Source organism: Sturnira hondurensis, unplaced genomic scaffold (assembly GCF_014824575.4).
Source record: "Sturnira hondurensis isolate 20B ecotype Veracruz unplaced genomic scaffold, ASM1482457v3 Scaffold0006413, whole genome shotgun sequence".
In the NCBI taxonomy this organism is placed as follows: domain Eukaryota; kingdom Metazoa; phylum Chordata; class Mammalia; order Chiroptera; family Phyllostomidae; genus Sturnira; species Sturnira hondurensis.
Genome location: NW_028079044.1, coordinates 12,955,182 through 12,968,539, shown reverse-complemented (window position 1 = coordinate 12,968,539; position 13,358 = coordinate 12,955,182). Strand labels below are relative to the sequence as shown.

The 13,358-nt window shown below is 36.9% G+C and overlaps 1 pseudogene; it reads left to right on the top strand.

Annotated features, from left to right (window-relative positions):
- Positions 1–7,941: 7,941 nt before the first annotated feature.
- LOC118988987 (deubiquitinase OTUD6B-like) lies at positions 7,942–12,216 on the top strand (annotated as a pseudogene).
- The last annotated feature ends 1,142 nt before the right edge of the window (positions 12,217–13,358 follow it).

Below are 13,358 nucleotides of genomic sequence, written 5' to 3'. Positions count from 1 at the left end.
CTGGAGCTCTGGGTTGCACAGTCTGTCTTGCTCCCCAGTTGTTCCTCCAAATGTGGGACCACCTGGTCCACAATCCATTGCCTCGCCAGGTCTGCCAGCTGCTGCCTTGTTGCGAGTCCTCTCTGCCCAGCTGCCCATCTTCACCCCTCCTACCAGCCTGGATGAATGTTTCTTCTTTTTTTTCTAGATTTATTGTGGTAAAATTCTTTTTTAAAAATTTTAATTGTTCAAGTACAGTTTTCTGCATTTCATTTCTAGCCCAGCCCACTCCCCCCACAGTCCTCTATGTTTCATTAACTCCTTGGTTGTCGGACTTCCATATAGTTCAATTTTCTGTCAGTTCTGGTTGTTTTTTGTTTTTAAATTTGTTGTTGACCTTTCGGTTTTGTGAGGAGGCACAGTGTGTCTACCTACACCTTCATCTTGGCTGGAAGTCCCCTGACTAGATCTTTTTTATGCAGTTAAAGTACTCACTATGTTTCTTGAGCATCCTTATAACCAGTGTTTTGAACTCTGCACCTGATAGATTGCTTATATCCACTTTGTTTAGTTCTTTCTTGGGACTTTTGATCTGTTCTTTCATTTGGGCCATGTTTCTTTGTCTCCTGATTTTGTCAGCCTTTCTGTGTTTGTTTCCATGTATTATGTAGAGCTACTATGACTCCCTGTCTTGGGAGCTACTATGACTCCCTGTCTTGACTTACTATAGTAGGCATCCTATAGGGACCATTGGCACAGTCTCCCCTATCAACCAAGCTGGGTATTTGAGGTGTTTGTTTAATGTGGGGTTACACCGTCTTCCTATATTTTAGCCTTGGTTGCTGTTGGCAGGTCAATGGAAGAGATTTACCCAGGCCAGTCAACTTCAAGAACTGGATGTGACCACTGACCACCACCCTCCACCCTCCATGGAAGATCAGCTGTTCACAGGCAGGGTTGTAGTACTCCAGTGTGGTCTGTAGCTGTGTACTGTTCTTTCATTTGGGCCATTTTTTTGGCTCTGGGGTTTCCTGGCTGGTGCAGGCCAAAGTCAGACCCCACCTGTGTTTTTTCTGCAGCCACCCTGCCTGAGCTAAAAAAGCAATCTAAGATGGCTGCTACTTGTGCTGCGCTTGGAGATTCCCAAGTGAAGCCAAGCTGTGAATCTAGCTGGTTGTTGCTAGTGCCTGGCCTGTGGCCACGTAGCAAGAGGTACTGGAGCTGGGGGCTCACTGAGGCCAGCTGTTGCTTGTTTTAGAAATTTAGGAAGTTGTGAAGCATGAGCCATGACCAGCCATTCATATGGAAAAGCAGCTTTGATGGGCCCATAAGTTGGGTGAGATGGAGTCTCTGCATATCTCCAGGGTGGGTCAAACAGTGTTAGCCAGGTTGAAGCAGTCTCAGATATAGTACCTACCTGCCTGCTCTGGAGCTCTGAGTGGGGAGGGTTCAGAAAAGGGACAATGGCCTCTGCCCACCTTTCTGTCCCCTGGCTCTTGCCTTGACACCAGAATCTTCAGTTTCTCCCTTCATGCCACTGCTGCCTTTCAAGCTGCTACCCCAGTGTTGGAGCTCAGAGGGAGTGAGTGTAAGTCCATGTGTGGATTCTTTAAGAGGATCTGCTTGGGACTCCAGAAGTTTCTTCCACTGACTCAATCCCCACTGGTTTTTTGCAGCCAGAAGTTATGGGGACTTACCTTCCTGGCACTGGAACTCTGGGCTGAGGGATCTGGTATGGGACTGGGACTCCTCACTCCCAAGATACTGCTCCCTAATTTTTATTCACCACATGTGGATGTGGTACCAGCCCATTCTGCGTTTCCACCCCTCCTACTAGTCTAGATGGATGTGGTCCCTTTAATTCTATAGTTGTCAAACTTCCATTCAACTCAATCTGACTGTTCTGAGTGATGTTTTTTCTATAATTCAGTTGTAATTTTGATGTGGTTGTATGCGGAAGTGTAGTGTGTTTACCTATGCCTTCATCTTGACTGAAAGTAGCTCATTTTCTTTTTCTTTACATAGGAACGTTTTATCAACAATGAGACAATAGATATTGCCCTATTTCTAAGCACCTTTTTTGTGCCTTTTTAGATTTATTGCTTGGCATGGTTTCTGGTATATAGCAAACACTCAGTAAGTATATACTGAATGACCAGTTTATCGCCACTAAATCTTTCTAACTTGTAGTGCTGTATCCTTTATTCTTTGAGAGCTATAAACAAGATTTTAAAAATTTATATTTATAGGTATTTGTTTCAGTTATTTTTACTTAGCATGTGAACTTGGACCAAAGCATAAAAATAGTAGCAGCAAATGCAACATTCTGATAACTTCAGAGTAAGTTTTGCTAACTACCCACCATGGTCATTATCCAACAAGAGGTGGTTTAGAAATTGCTAAAGTATGAAATAAGTGTACAGATCAGAAATGTGTGTGGGTTTGGGGGATATTTTTCTTGTCTATCCTATCCCCATTCCCTACGCACAATAAAATAAAGCAGTGCAGTTTTGGAAAACATGTCAGAGACTTGTTTTCTGTCAGAAGATTTCAATGTCATGCCCAAAATGTTTAACCAACAGGTCAGGTAGCAGTTATACACTAGACTATTGCCCACACTCAATATTGGCTTTCACCTTTATCCATCTTAAATCCTAGGCAACCCACATGAAAGAGGAAAAAGAGGGTTAGTATTAGTCAGAAGTTGCCAATTACTGACTAGATTTAACAATAGGGCATTTTACTTGAGTTAAAAGGTAACCAAACAGGGTTAACTGGAAAAAGATATCAATATCTTGGAGATGAACTATTAATGAGTGAATAGTCTAAAAAAATGAATGTCATTTCCCAATACTCAAGGAAGAGAAAGACTTCATTCTTTCCGGTTGCCAGCACCCTGTTAATCAGGAAGTTTGCTGAAACAGGCTATGAATTTGAATTATGACATATCCTTCCATTTTTTCATACTATGATTTTAAATTACATTGGAAGGTTATATAACTTTTATATCAGAACAATAGCATTTATTTCAAATAAGCTGCTTTAAAAAAACAGGGTTATCTCACAATACAGATAATCATCTAAAGAGTTGAAAAAGCAATCTTTTAAGTAGTTTTAAAAGTCATCAGGCTCTCAAGAATGCATTTTAATTACAACATGCACTGTCTTGTTCACATTTATCAATAATTCTCCAAGTTCTCCTCTGAAAGTTGCTTAGAATGCAGGTCCTTTCTATATTTTCTACTGTTTCTCCTGTTCTGCATGTTGCATAGAGAGTTGATGAGTATTGGTGATGCCCATGAAATTGTACCTCACTCATATGCCAAATTGCACCTCCAAATCCCCCTTGATTATAAAGACAGAGGAATTATTTCACTTGATAAGTAGACCCAGGAATAAATCATAAAGAAACACCCTGTGTTTTCTCAGGGTTTTTAATAAACATAGATTATAATTATGTAATCATAATTTGAAAATACAAAAAAACCCCTAAGAAATAACTCATCTCTTACTAAGCTCCTAAGATAGAATAAACATTATTCTTTTCCTGTAGCTATGTATAAAAAGGTAATGAGGTTACTTCTTCTTAGTGACTTTGAAATCCTCATAGAAAAGAGCTGTGAAATAAGAAAAGCATTCAGTTTAATTCTGTTTTTTCCCCTCTTTCAACCATGTTAGAGATGCCATGTTGTGCATTCCATCAAATGTCTTTTGATGGTTTTCCAAACATCTCTGCCTCTGATCTAGGTTATTAAGTTTCCTGTTAGTGCCACCACTGGGAAGGAAAGGATAAAGAACTTCTGTTTCCTAACTTAGGGAATTTATTTTAAGCACTTCACACCTACCACTCTAACTAAATATTAAAGAGAAGATCTTCAGGATTATTTTTTGAATGAGGCCTAAATAATTGGGTAATTATATGTCATTAAATGTACAATATAATTAGAGAATAGAAAGTAACAGTAGTCTTTTCTAAAATGAAAAGGAAAATGTCATATTTAGAGAAAACACCACAGGAAAAAGTATGAGATATTAATGTTAAGTTCTGGTACCATTTTTAACTGACTTTTCAAAGATTTTTCACTAAGGATGTACATCTTTTCCAAAAAAATCTAACTACTACCAAAATGCCCATAATGAACAACAGTACTATCCTGCCTTACCTCTCTTTACTCCAACTCTGAACCCCAGAGGCAACTATTTTTCTTGGACAGTTACTTCAGTTATATATATCTGATAATTACTTCTAAATGTTTATATTGCTATTTCTTTGGTTTCTGGATTTTGAGCATTACATGTTTTAACGTCCTATTATAATAGATATGGGCTCTGCTCACTTACACATCCAGCCTTCTTTTTTCCCTTGTATTAGTTTCCTAAACTTTGTAGAGCTATATTTTGCAACCTTTTCCTCATTGTGACACACAGAGAGAAAATTATCATATTTGTATAGCACCTGGGGAAACCTAGAAGGAATTTGTGGGTATCTATACTAGACATGGTAAAAAATTAATTGCTTTAAAAATATACATAAAATTATGAAAATAAAAATAAGTGCAAAGTAACAGGTGAAATAGTAAATACTGAATATGTGTAAAACTCTTGAGATAAAACCTTTTCAACTTGTTGAATGACAGATTTGAACTTCCTGCATAAACATAAAGTTTTTAAATCAGGTTTTATGTTTGAATATCTCCTCATAGTTCCTAATTAAGACTTTCAAGTGAAAGCTACACTGTAGTTGACTGAATAATGGCCCTCAAAGACATCCAGTTCTTAAACCCTGAGATCTGTAAATGTTACTCTATTGGATAACAGGGACTTTCAAAATGTGAGTAAATTAAGGATTTTAAGATGGAGAGATTATTCTGGATAGGTCCTAAATGTAATAACAAGTATCCTTATAAAATGTAGATAGAGACATTTGAAGACAGATAAGAAAAAAGCAATGTGATGACGGAAGCAGGGGGACAAAAGGCAGTACGACATGAACTAAGGAATAAAGACAGCCTCCAGAAACTGGAACAGGCAAGAAATTTTTTTCCCCCTAGAGCCTGCAGAGGTCGTATGGCCTTCGTAAGACCTTGATTTCAGCCCAGAGAAACTCATTTTGGCCTTTGGGCTTCCAAAACTGTAAGAGAATAAATATATGTTGTTGTGAACCACTCTGTGGTAATTTGTTTCTTCAGCCAAGGGAAACAAATACAGTCACCATTCATGAGAGACATTGCAGGAATGGTGATAAAATTTTTTTAACCATTTCACTTGCAACCATTCAAAATGTATTCTGAGGTTTCTTCAGAGTAATCCCTACAAAATATGTACCTTTGTATAATGTTAGAAAATAGTTTATTGGCCTTTTTTTCTCTTTCAGATATTCATAACAATATTGGTTTCTAGGGAGGCAGAAAAGTATATTGGAAAAAGCAGGCTTTGGAAAATAGCTAGGGAAGGTTATGGGGGGTGCAGTCGTTTGTTTTGTTTTACTTTTGCCACTTAGGACCTGAAAACCTTGGATAAATTACTTGGTTAACTCTATGAGCCTTACTTAGTTTTCTCATCTAAAGATAATAACAACTAGTTACCTGCCTTGCCTCTTACAGGGTTATCATAAAGATCATCTTACTCAGTGTTGGCAGAGTCTGACTAATAATGATTTCCTGTGTTGCCTTGCTATAACATTAATCTCAAGTTGGTATTACTTGATTGTTATTACTTATTAAATACATATTTTCCCCTCCATAGACTGTAAGCTCTTTGAGGGCAAGGACAATATCTATCTTGTACCACAGAGCATATCAGTGTAGTTGGCACATAATCAGCACACAAAAGGAGTTTGTTGAATGAATTATCAAATGAGATATTTGTGATAGACTTTAAAATCTCTCGAGTGCTTCCCTGGTCAGGTGGCTCAGTTGATTGGAATGTCGTACCACACACCAAAAAGTTGTGGGCTTGATTCCCAGATGAAGCACATACCTAGGTTGCAGATTCGATCCCTGATTGGAGTACATACAGGAGGCAACCAATCAATATCTCTCCCTCTCTCTCTCAAATCAAGAAACATATCTTCAGGTGAGGATTAAAGATAGATACATAAATACATAGATAAATAGATAGATACATAGATAGATGTTGTAGAGTGCTATTGGTGTATGTTAGAGTTTTCCTGTTATTTCTTTAGGAAACAAACATTTTAGATAGCAGATAGTCAACTTAGAAATATAGTTCTAGGAACACTAAATAAAGGAGGCATTTCAAAATGAGTTCTATGTGATAAAGTTTTTGCAAAGATGGCTATAATTCTTCCAGTCCTTGTGATGTGCCTTTTTGTAATACGACCTTGTCACTCTTCCCATTAGGAGGTAGAGTTTGTTTTACCTATTGACTTGGTGACTTTCTTTCACCAATAGAATGAAGTGAAAGTGATGTGTGATGTCCAAGCCTTAGCCTCAAGAAGATTTTCAGCTTTTAGTTTCCATCTTTGGAATACTTCCCTGAGACCACCATATGAAGAAAGTCCATTCTAATCTACTAAAAAATGATAGACCACATGAAGTACAAACAAGTTTTTCCAGTTGAGGGCCCCTAGGCAGTTGGTGAACTGCCAGACATGCTTTGGAGCTCATCTTAAGCTCTCTAGCTCTAGTCGGACTGTCTAATGAATCAAACTGGCCACATGAGTGACTCAGGTAAGACCAGCAGAAGAATTGCCCAGCTGAGCCATATCTATGTATATTGTTAGAAAGTCCAAGATAACTGATAGACCTATACATGTAGTATCAAAGAAAAATCAAACCACACTCACTTGCTTTTTGTTTAGCCCCAGAATTGCCCTTAATCTTTGCACACTGGGACTGTGGTTTTTCAGTCCATTCATTTCTCACCTCTAAACTCTATTCTCCAAACCCTTATGAGGAAGAGATTTTCTTTAAACACTTTCCTTGTAAGCATCAATGCCTCTGAACTTGCATATCAGCTTTTCAGTTAGAGACTTTCAGATTCTTTAAGTGGAAAAAGACAAGTTTTGATTTTAAAATAATGCTTTGAAGTTGCACGATGTCTACAACAATATTTCTTGCAGTGCTAATAGTAAAAAATAAAGATATGCCTTAGGTGCATCAACAGGGGAGTAGTTAGATTATGATAAATACATTTGGAGTCAATATAAAAGGAGAAGGATATTATCAGTCATTCACAGATGACAGTAGTATGTATACTGATTGACATGAAAAGATACTCCTTATATCCTAAATGGGGCTAAATTGGGTGATAGATACATAGGTAGATAGATAGATCCAGCTCTTAAAAGCTTAAAAAATCTTGTTTGTCTGTTAGTTATTTAAGACTGGATAAAATTATACCAAAATTCTAATGATTATTTCAGGGTGGTGAGATTGTGGGTGAATTTTACTTTCCTCTTTTTGATTGCTTTTTATGTAATACTACTATGAACAAGTATTATTAGTGTAATAAATGTAAAAATATAGATCTGCCAAACAACAAAGAATACCCATATTCCAACATCATTATTAATCAACCTAGTTCCTTATTTATCAATGTAGAAAATTAAGAATAACCAGATACTTGAGGAAAACCAGCTGCACCAAAGAGAGGGACAATAAAATTGAAAACTGTTTATGAAGGATATGAAGAATAATTCAGAGAATTAGAGATCCTATGTATATAAAACAAGAACAAGCTATATAAAAATGACAGTCAGCCCTAGCTGGTGTAGCTCAGTGGATTGAGTGCAGGCCTGCAAACCAAACAACTGCAGTTCGATTCCCATTCAGGGCACACGCCTGGGTTGCAGGCCAGTTCCCAGCAGCTGACTCATGAGAGGCAACCGTACATTGATATTTCTCTCCTTCTCTCCTTCCTTTCCCCTCTAAAGGTAAATAAAATCTTTATCAAAAAAATGACAATCAGTATATGAAGTAATGATTAGGAATCAAAAATATGATTGCCAAAATTAAACAATTGGACAGAAGATATGAAAGGTAAAGTTTAAGAAATTCTTGAAACATACAGTGGAGACAAAAAGGAAATATGAGAGAAAAGTTATGATGTGGTGTATCAATCCAGGAACTTCAGTATCTACATATGTCCATTTTATTAAACTGTCGAGACTAGTTGTCCCACAAACATTAAACTTTCTAAATGCTTCCTTCAATCATGACCTGTCAAATTGCCCTTTTCTGCCTCTTGACAACACCTTGAGCGGATTCCATAGTTTTATGGTTACTTTTGGCTTTTAAGACTCAGGTAATTCCATTTAAAATTCCAATTTCAAATTTCATTTAAATTTCATCTCCCCTTCCCCATCTCATTTTAGCTCAGGATTTACCTGTGGCTCCAGGGGCCTGCAATAAAGAAGGAAGCATGGTCTGCTTTTCACTTCTCTTCCTTCTCATTGTAGCTCCTCAGATTTGGGAGACTAGAAGGAAAAATGGCAAAGAGTGATAAATATCTCTTTAGTTCACTGGGTTTGCAGTTACAGTTCTTTAGTTGCTTTACTTCTATGGCCGAGATGCAAATGTTATTTTTCTAATGCAGAGCTTATGTGATTAGTGGGGACCAGGAGGAGGGTGCTTGCAAGGTCTTCCAGCTATATGGTTTGCATAGATCCCTGACCTACGAGAGCTAATGCAAACTTGACATCTTTCACTCTACCTCAGCTCTTACAACTGGCAATGCACCCTGCACACCCTTGGTATGAGGATCACCTAACCCAAAGACTACTCTCTTTAAGTGACACACTAGGAAAGCAACTTAAGCCTTACTATCGTCCAAGAAGTCATTGGTTAATGAGAAATTTCTACTTCCTCACCAAACTAGATAGTCTGAGTACAAACTTACCTGCTTCCTGCTTTCTACCCTGCTACCTCTTTCATTTCACATTTCCCCACTTAAAGTGGTACTAAGGCTGATCAACAAGTAGGCTCTGTAAAAACTATCCAACATTTGAGGTTGATGTTGGTCTTGTAAGAAGTGATGTTTAGTCTTCATACTTCATCTTTTGGGAGGTAGGAAACACACTGCCCTACTCCCTGTGGAAAAGGTGCTGCACTCTGGTCTACAGCAATGCTAAAGATTTCTTTTTCTCACTATTTTTTTATCTTCTAGTCATAGACACTGGGGTTAGCTAGGGAAGGGGAATTGATATACTGGTTAAAAATAGCAAAATCCCAACAGTTGAGGCTTTCTCTTTAAAATGAGAGATACTTAATAATTTTTTGTACTCAGTTTGACATATCACCAACTCTGGAGCAATGGAATAAATCCCATTCAAATCCTCTGATGTAGCCCTCTTTTTTCCCCAAAAGAGGTTCTGGGAAACAGAGAACAGAAAATTCAGGGGGTAGAAATAATTAAATAGTAAAAGAAAATATAAAGAGAAACAAGTATTCAGATAAAAGTATTCATGGAAAACTAAACTTGATGACTTACACCATTTTCTTTTTTATATTCATATGAATTTCAGAGCACAATTTCTTTCATTTATTCATTCAATAAATATTGAATACTTATCATGAACCAGTCCCTGGTAGGCTATAGGTTTGTAATAGTGAACTTCACAGAGAAGTTTCTAACCTAAGTGGGAGTGACAGTTCATAAACAAGTAAATAAAATAGTAATTAAATAGCTGCAGATTGAATGAAAAGCTATGAAGGAGATGCACAGAGTGCTGTGATCCAGAATAACAGGCAGCATTAATTTTGTAAGGTGGTCAAGGAAATGCTTCTGAGAGGTGGCATTTAAAGTGCTACCTGTAGGAACTAAAATTTTACCTACACTGTGCTCTCCAAAAGGGTACCTAAAGCTAAAAACTGAAGGATAAAAAGGAGTCAGCCATATAAGGACCTGTGGGCAAAGTATGCCGGATGGAATAGCAAGTACAGAGGCTCTAAGGTTGAAAAGGGCATTGTGTATTTTAAGAGATGACAGGAGGCTGGCATGAGGAAATAGTGTGTGGAGAAAGGCAAGAGGCAAGAAATGATTTTGGAGAAGAAGGAAGAAATCAAACATGCAGGGCTGGCTGCATAGGTTTTGGATTTTATCTCAAGTGCAGTAAAAAGTAATCTGGTCATTTAGAGCAGGGAACTGACATGATATGATTTACATTTTAAAGAATATAGAGACATATTTTGAAGCTGGAAATAACAGGTATTGGTGATGGACTAGGTGAAGAGGGAGGAGTCATGAGAAGTGAATGAAAGAGAAGAGTGAAGGAGGAAAAATTAATCATAGGGCCATTTATTGAGATGGTGAAAGATGAAGCAGATCCAGATTCAGAGAGAACCATTTTGTTTATGTTAAGTTTGAAATGCCCGGGAGACGTATATGAGAGATGACAAGTAGATATATAAAGATGTGAATCTGGAGCTCAGAAAGAAAGTCTAGCCTACTGATATAAATTTAGGAATTATCAGCAAATAGTTTTAAAAGTATGAGAATGGATAAGATCATACAGGGAGGAGGCATAGAGAATAGAAAAGAGGATAAAGGAACTTCAACATTTACAGGTCGCATAGAGAAAGAAAAACAGTTGATAGTGAAGAAGCAAGAGTAGCCAATTTATAGCCCTGGCTGGTGTAGCTCAGTGGATTGAGTGCAGGCCTGCAAATCAAACAACTGCAGTTCGATTCCCAGTCAGGGCACATGCCTGGGTTGCAGGCCAGTTCCCAGCAGAGGACACACGAAAGGCAACCATACATTGATATTTCTCTTCCTCTCTCCTTCCCTTCCCCTCTAAAGATAAATAAACAAAATCTTAAAAAAAATAAGAGTAGCCAATTTATGAAAACCAGGATAGTGTGTAGTATAGAGCCCAAAGAACAAAGTGTCAGAAAAGCCCAATTAGAGAGTTTCGTTAAACTGAGGACAGAAAAGAGTCAGCCAAATAGAGTTTGTCAGTTACATTTACAAGAGTGATAGGGACATTGAAGTAGACTGAACTTTCCCATTTACCTTATCAGCAACATTGATTATTAGAAGACAGTAGAACAATAAAGTTCAGAGAGAAAATTATTCTGAACCTAGAATTCCACAGACAGACTAAACATTCATGAATGAGGACGACTTAGGGACTTTTTCACTTTTTTGACCTCTTATGTACCTTTACCAAAAAAAAAAAGATTGCTTTCAGAAATGTTCTATAAGAATAAAAAGAGAACTCAAGAAAGAAGCATGAAAACCGAGGAATGGGATCTGTTCTAGTAGTATAATAAAAAGGTGTTTCAACACAAAAATTTAGGCCTTCAAGGTGACCAACAGTATTAGAACAGGAAGTTAGAAAGATCTCGGTAGAACATCTTCAATAAAAAAGTAGAGGAGTGCTAGTCTACCAGGTGGTCGTGAAGGTAGTCTTGGCAAAAGGGCTTGATGAAGAGGAGCACCTGGTGAGAAGGAGTAGCAAGCCAAAATTCAAGGCTTGAAGAAAGCTGTTCCCAAGAATGACAAAAAGAGGAGGAAGCAACTCACTGAAGGTTAGAAGCAGAAATGGAACAGAAATATAGAGAGAACCTGGAACAATTGAAGCTGAGTAAAAGAGATTCTACCGCTGTTAACACTTCAAACCTCAAACCCCTAAGATACCAAGAGTACAAAAGAGGTCAGACCAAAAAACAAACAAACAAACAAACAAACAAACAAAAAAAACCCCCAGAAACAAAAAACTGCATTGGAAAAGGAGTAGAAAGAAAGAGGATAGCATAAGCTGACATTGAGAATTTACCTCAATTTCATATGGAGCTATACATGTAGAAAATGAAAAACTTGCTCAAATTTTGGCAGCTAGACAGTTGGAAACTAAACAGATACCATCTGATGGCTGCTGTATATATAGAGCCATTGAAGATCAACTGAAAGAACAGGAATGCCCTTGATAACTGTAGCTGCCTTAAGAAATCAGACTGCTAAATATATGCAAAGCCATAAGGAAGACTTTCTGCCATTTTTAACAAACCCTAATTACGGGAGATATATAGACCCCCAAAGAGTTTGGAAAGTATTATGATAATATAAATGCAGTTCCATAGGGAGGTCAGCTTGAGCTAAGAGCCCTGTCTCATATTTTACAAACACCAATAGAGATAATACAGGCAGATTCTCCTCCTATTTTAGTTGGTGAAAAATATCCAGAAAACCTATTAATACTTGTATATATGACACATGAATATGTACTATTCTGTTACATGGTTGGTAAACAGAGCTATTGAAAATTGCAGCTAGTTTACAAAATGTTGCACAATTATGTTTTAGTATAGTGTGCCGAAATGACTACTCATACCAAGTGTTGGATTGTTCTCAGTGTTAACAAAAAATACAACTACCTTTAATCAGTTTTATGGCAAAGCTATAAATAGGTTTTTAAAAATGTGTCAGAGATACTTTAATCAGTATTCTCTTGGTGGTATTTAAAAAATACTTGTAAGTCCATTGTGGAGGACATTTATAGACCAAGGTGTGACACCATTTACTTATGCTTTTATTAATATAGGATCCTGAATATTCTGTTAAAATAAAAAATGTCTTACTAAAAGCTTTCAGTACCACTTCAATGTAATTTTTCTTGAACGAATAAAATGACTCAATCCCTTTGTCATTGCAGTAATGTGGGGATGGTGATAGCATATTTAATTATTGCTTATAAATAAAATAGATTACAGTAACTTTGGAATTGATGGGATTAATGTTGCAAAGCTTTTTTATAGCCCCATCAAAATGCAGGTAAGAACCTGGCTTTAATTATTAAGAATTTTAAAATAGTTTTTCTGATGGGAATCAGTTAAGTTTTAAGAAATGAGACAAATTCAAAGGTAAATAAGTATTCCCTATCAGATTTAAACCCTCCAAAGAATTTAAAAAGATCCAGCAGATTAGTGTCTAAATCACTTGTTATTACTTGCTGTTTCTTAAACTTCAGAATGGAATTAGTATAATCATTTCTTGATTATTTTCATAACTACAAATTTTCATATACTGTGTTGTACTTTCTCCTTCACTATTCATCTGCTTTGCTTTTTTTGCAGCTTTTCCCACTAAGAAACAGTTTCTTTATTTCCCACTAAGAGACAGTTTCTTATTCTTTAATTTGTATGAGTAGCAATGAAAATGTGTCCAAGGCCAAATTTAGTTCAAATTCTTCCTCTTTTCCAATTTGTCTTACAAGATATTTCTCTGTTTGCTTCATCTCTAGGATTAAAAGAAGGCCTCTTTTACTTGTTATTTTGTTAGTCTTATTAATGTCAGCTTTTCTTAGCTCAAGTATTTGAGAATTTTTGTATTATATACATGGACCAGGTTGAAAACCACTCTTTGGGAGCTACCATTGAATGGTAGAAATTAGTGTACAATACTTTTTGGTGTGAGTG